Source organism: Rutilus rutilus (genome assembly GCF_951802725.1).
Source record: "Rutilus rutilus genome assembly, chromosome: 10".
Taxonomy (NCBI): Eukaryota; Metazoa; Chordata; class Actinopteri; order Cypriniformes; family Leuciscidae; genus Rutilus; species Rutilus rutilus.
Window position 1 is genome coordinate 535,001 of NC_140215.1, and position 6,821 is coordinate 541,821.

Here is a 6,821-nt window from a genome sequence, read left to right on the forward strand (position 1 = left end):
TTTTCTGGCTGCTCTCTTAAGGGCCCGAGTGTGCTCGTTGTACCACGGCGTTGGACTATTTTCTTTAATCTTCTTTAAGCGCAAGGGAGCAACTGTGTCTAAAGTGCTGGAAAAGAGAGAGTTAAAAGTTTCTGTTGCAATATCGAGTTCTGCTAAGCTATCCGGGATGCTGAGATGATGAAACTGATCAGGAAGATTATTAATAAAGCAATCTTTAGTAGCAGAAGTGATAGGTCTAACATATTTGTAACACGGAGTCGGCTTTGCAGCCTTGGCTAAATGAAGTTTACACGAGACTAGATAATGATCTGAGATGTCATCGCTCTGCTGCAGAATTTCAACGGCATCAACATTGATTCCATGTGATAATATTAGATCTAGAGTATGATTACGACGATGAGTAGGTCCTGACACGTGTTGTCTAACAAATAAAGTTAGTCCAATAGAGTTAAGAATGTCTTTAAATGCCAGTCCCAAACAATGCATCTTTTTCGTTATCTACATGTATATTAAAATCACCAACAATTAGTACTTTATCTGCAGCCAGTACTAACTCTGATAGAAAGTCAGCAAATTCTTTGATAAAGTCTGTATGGTGCCCTGGTGGCCTGTATACAGTAGCCAGCACAAACCTCAAACGTGATTTATCATTTACGATATATATTGCTATACTAAGCACACACACACACACACACACACACACACACACACATACACATACACACACAGATGTGGCCTGAGGACCAGCACTGATGGACTGCATAACATCTCTCACACACACACACACGCACACACACACACACACACACGTGGCCTGAGGACCAGCACTGATGGACTGCACACACACACACACACACACACACACACACACACATACACACACAGATGTGGCCTGAGGACCAGCACTGATGGACTGCACACACACACACACACACACACACACAGATGTGGCCTGAGGACCAGCACTGATGGACTGCAGAACATCTCTCACACACACACACACACACACACACGCACACACACACACACACACACACACACGTGGCCTGAGGACCAGCACTGATGGACTGCACACACACACACACACACACACACACACACACACACACACACACACACACACACACACACACACACACACACACACTGCTGCCAGCTCTGGTCACTGTGATCCCATGACTCCACGGCGGAAAAACATAAAATATGCTAATGATGTCATGAAAATAAATAAAAGTAAAATGAATTTAATATATATATAATTACAGTTGCTTCTATCTCATCTTTATTTGCATGTGTGGCCATGAGGCAATCCAAAACCTTTTTTTTTTTTTACTGTAAAAATAAAATAATATAAAGTCTGGGTATATAAATCAAATGAAAATAAATAAATAAATAAATAAATAAATAAATAAATATGCTGAAAGAAAAATAAACTGAATTCAAAATATATTCTTTGACAACAATTCTAATTATTGTGCAGAGTTTTGCTTCTCAAGTAATGTAACGTCATGTAATGTTTTAGTATGTTTACACACTTCGCACAGCATACTGTGATATTTGGATGTTAAGCATGACATTTTAGTAATTATTAGTCCTCTGAATCACGATGTCACTCGCTCATGACACGCAGTGTTGGGGAAAGTTACTTTTAAAACTAATGCATTACAATATTGCATTAATCCCCCAAAAATTAACTATTTGCATTACTTAGTTACTTTTTATAGAAAGTGATGCGTTACATAGTATGTCTGAAGTGGACCAGGTCAGCAGCAAAAGCATTGGTTAATAAAGTGAGATTAAATACATAAAGTACATTTGTGTAATTTAATGCATTTAATTATTGCAGGTTTCTGTAATATTCTAAAGTTTGCATTTCACTGTTTTTATTAATTCTGAGTAATTCTGCATCTGTTTTTGTGCAAGTGAGACGAGTACACGTTCACATTTATTCTAAAACTACAATAATCATCATCATGTTCACACGATTCTCTCTGATGAGCTGTCAGTCAAAACATGGGAAAACAATTAACTTGAGTTACGGATTTGAAAGTGTAACTTTAAGTGTAAATTTAAAGGGGTGGTTGATTATGATTTGACTTTTCTAACTTTAGTTAGTGTGTAATGTTGCTGTTTGAGCATAAACAACATCTGCAAAGTTACGGCACTCAAAGTTCAGAGCAAAGGGAGATTTCTGCTTTTACAGAAATCACTTTTTAAGGACTACAACAAACGGCTGGTAGAGACTACACCACATTCCTCCCGGGTTAGTGACATCACTGACCCTAACATTTACATAAACCCCGCCCCCTGAACACGATTTATAGATTATCAAGACAGAATATGCTCATCAATGACTAGAAGATAACTACACATCAGCTGCCGTTACTCATCAACTAACCGTTCAGAAATGTCCTGTTGCTTCTACATGTTGTCACTTCTTCTTGAGTCTCTCCATCTTTGTCTGACTCCGGTTTAAACATAAAAGGCTAAAAGTTTTTGACATTTTCAGTGCGTGTGTGTGTGTGAGGTAAAAGGACACAAGCTGTTGTAGCTCCGCCCCCTGTGCCAGGAGCAGCAGCTCATTTGCATTTAAAGGGACACACACAAAAACGGTGCGTTTTTGCTCACCCTCAAAAAGTGACAATTTTAACATGATATATAAAAATATCTGTGGGGTATTTAGAGCTAAAACTTCACACACACACTCTGGGGACATCAGAGACTTATTTTACATCTAGTGGAAAGGGCATTATACCACTCATTTAAAAGTAATGCCTTACTTTTAGTGGTGTAACGAGACCCTCATGTCACGATTCAATACATATCACGAAACTGAACTCACGATATGATATTATTGTGATACTCCAAGAAATATGATAAAAGGTTAAAAAATGTACTGCTGATTAAATGCTAAATTTGGTATTATTGTGTGTGTAAATGAATAGGCTTGGACTTGGTGCTGATAAACCCAATGAACAGGACAATAGAGATACCAGAATAAAAATATTGCTATATATAATATACAGATATTTGGCATTATCAGGACCCACAAATCCCCAATTGCATTATTATACCTATTCAACATTTTATATAGTAGTTTATTGTAGTACTGGCACTAAAATTGAATTTTTTCTCACACAGTAATTTGTATTCTGGGTGAACTATCCACAATATTGATGCATTTTTGTATTGCGATATATTGTTACACCCCTACTTACTTTACTAGTTACTTGACAAAAGTAATCTGATTACATAACTCAAGTATAATGTGCCACTGTTACACAAGGCCTGATCTCACAGATCAATCTTTCCACAGTTCGAGTCCTGAAAGGCCCTGAAACTGAAGCAGGACGAGCAGTGCCAGTCGATGGACAGATCAATGCTGTGAAAGAAGCAACTCAGGACTCAATCGGTTTGGGATTTTTGGATCCTGGCGTTTGAACACATGGGCCGATCACTGGCAGATTCTGCCGGACCAGATGATAAATGATAAATGATAACAGAAGCTTTTCACATGCTGATCTCACCAGAAAGATATTCCGATATTCACTCAGATTCATGAAAGTCTTTTCCTCATGTTTCGGACACTATCTGCACAGTCTCATCACAGTCTTCTGATCAACTGGTGTTTGAGGGGTTTTAGTGGATACATGAAGTTTCACATTATAGTCTTTGACAACCAATGCATATCATTATTACTGTGAAAAGTTTTACTTGTCAAGTCTAATCATTTTAAGATGTGGTATTTTGCATTTAGTTTAACTAGCAATAAAAAAATGTGATAGATTCCTGAAACAATATGAACGATTATATATATATATATATATATATAATTTTTTTTTTTTTTGTCTATAAAAATCTGACTTTACACTAATGTGTTTTTTTTTTTTTCGTATGTTCTCCTGAATGTTTGTATATTTGCATGTTTCTGGAATAAAAAAATATATATAAAAACATATTTTGCATTTAATTCAATGACACTTGGTCCAAATAAATATTGATATATATTTGATAATTGCGTATTTTACAGCATGCATTTTTATTGCATTGTTAAATAAATCAGCATCAAGTTGTCATTGCACATTAATAAAACGCGCAGAATCGTGGACAGAATGTGGACTGAGGACACGAATGACATCTTAACACTTCGACATCTATTGGTAGATATTATAAAGAAGAGAAATGTCCCGAGATAAACTTCACTGATTACTTCAAGACATCCGAGGCGCTGCGTTTTCTTTCTTTCTTTCTTTCTTTCTTTCTCTCTTTCTTTCTTTCCAGACACTGATGAAGTCAAGATAGCCTACTTAATAATGACTTTCACAGACTCAATCTGCAACAAAACTCCTCAAAACTCCCTGTCTGTCCTCAATAAAGCACTGAAAAGTACAAATCACTTCTTCGAAAAGCAGCCTGAAGGAATGCAGTGTTTCTTCTTACCTGCAACATGATGAAAGTCTGATAAAAGTGAGCAAACGGTTAAGAGTTTCGGCCAGTGTCCAGTTTCAGCCTGTCAAAGAGCTGTGTGTGTTTCAGTGTGTGTCGCTTCAGTTTCTGCATCTCTATCAGCCTGATGACGGACAGCCGAACCAGCCAATCAGAGCACGGGGGCGGGCGTCTGACCGTGTGGACGGGGTTTCAAACTGGGGTCCGAAATAAACGGAAAAATAAATAAATAATAAGTTTAAACTATATGTAAATATATATATAAATATGTATATATATATATATATATATATTTTTTTTTTACATATAGTTTAAACTTATTATTTATTTATTTTTCCGTTTATTTCGGACCCCAGTTTGAAACCCCTCTATTAGATTAGAAATAAATAAATGCTATTTTTTTCAAATCATTGTTTTAAACTTTTATCATATTAATATATATGAAGGTATAAATTGGATCTTTACATGAAAATACATATTTAGCTAGTCTTAGAATAGCGGTCCGTGGGAAAACTGAAACATTTTTATTAACAAGCTGTTTTCAACATGATCACAGTGAACAGTGGAAAAGTTCGTGTTTATTAATCTTTGTTGAAGTGAGTTAATAAAAATGCAACTGTTCATTGTTAGTTGATGTTAGCTCGGGCTCATTAAAGCTACACTATTTGACTTCATATATGAACAATAACTTGTTATTAATGAAAATGTGCAAAAAGCAGTCGGAACTGATTTCGCGGTAAATCGCGTCAGAAACAGAACCGAAGCACCGAAGCACGAGCACGAGCACGAGACAAACAATGTTCTTCCGCGGCGAGATCATGCGGTTTATTTTTAACCGATAGACGGCCACAATTTACATAACGCAACTTTATAATAATAACAGAAACAACTTTTCAATGTGATAAAGTATTGCTAAATGTTGAATTAACATTAACTACAATTATTAAATGCTTTAGAAGTATGTTTCACTATAGTTAACTAATGCTAACAAATTATGTGTTACCAAAAGATTAAAGATTAGAAAATAACAGCTGTATGACACAAGTTTGAAAGCACATCAAGAACACTGCAGATTAAAATAGTTTTGCAAACACAGACTCGTAGTTCCTTCACTTTAACACACGATGACAGGAAAAGCCACACAAGTTTAATGAGATCCCATGGCTGCCAGTCATCGAGTCATCGTGTGTGTGTGACGACAGTGTGTGTGTGTGTGTGTGTGTGTGTGTGTGTGTGTGTGACGACAGCCGAGAGTCTCTGGATGAAGAGCTGATGCTTTTACAACAGAATTACATTCTTATTCAACAATGCATTTCTGCTCAACTCTACTCTTCTCCTCTCCAGCATTACAGCACGAGCGAGAGACACATTCAACAACTGTGTGTTTCTTCAACTTCAACTTCTGTTATATGAAGGTCACATCCAATTTGCCTTCGAAACTTCTCATCATCCTTTCATCATTTATATTTCCTAGACACGTTTTAGATCTGATTTGATTCAGACTGTCAACATTTAATACAAGAAAATCCACAATCGAAATCTGAAATAAAACATCTGTAAACTACGACAACCTAAGCTGAAATAAATATAAAGTTTTCAACAATTATTGTGTGATATTTCTCATCTCATTATCCCTCAGTGGCGTACTTTCTACCAAAGCCCTAAACTTTCCTCTTATAAATGTATTCTAAACACGTTTAGTGCACTAGTTTACGAAGAAAGCAGCGGCGAAGAGCTTGAGATGAAATATGAGATGCATGATGTAAAAACTCAGACAAATTCACTTTTAATGTGTATTATTTTCAATCAATTTGACAAATGATGCAAAAAAGAGAGAAAGATTAAATATACATGCACTAAAGTGAAATGAACTAATTAAATAAGTAAAAATGTCAGTTCTATCACAGGATGTTATCAAATAAACCCGAGATGTGATGGAAATAATCTTTAGCCATGTTTCCATCCATCTATTTTATGTGCATTTTGGGATATTGCATAAAAAACACTTGCATAGATTCTAATTGTTTTATCCAATCAGAAATCCCTCAAACCTCATGTGACTCAGTGTCAGCTGTGATTGGATAACGGGAGTAACCAGTGGACCAATGGCGTCGCAGCGTCTCTAATGTTGGTTTGGTGTTTCTGAAAGTCGAAGTGTGTTATCAGAATGATTTGATGTAATTCCCTCCAGAAGCGTCTCACACACACGAGTGTGTTCCCGAACGCTAGAGTACATTTACTGTGTTTCGTCTGACGCTCTGAGACACACTCGTTTATGATGGAGGGAAAACAGACATATTTCAGAAACTAACACTTTTATTACTCATATTTTGCACCAATCTACCAGAAAGTGATGATTTTGTTCTCTTGAACAC

General features: G+C 36.3%; 1 protein-coding gene across 2 annotated transcripts in view; it reads right to left on the reverse strand.

Annotated features, from left to right (window-relative positions):
* mid1 (midline 1) overlaps positions 1-4,539 on the reverse strand; it is a 55,736-nt gene extending 51,197 nt beyond the window's left edge. For both annotated transcript variants that reach the window (XR_014628921.1, XM_084420909.1), the window contains exon 1: positions 4,441-4,539. The gene's annotated coding sequence lies outside the window, so the exon portion shown is untranslated. The remainder of the gene's footprint in view (positions 1-4,440) is intronic.
* Positions 4,540-6,821: the final 2,282 nt, after the last annotated feature.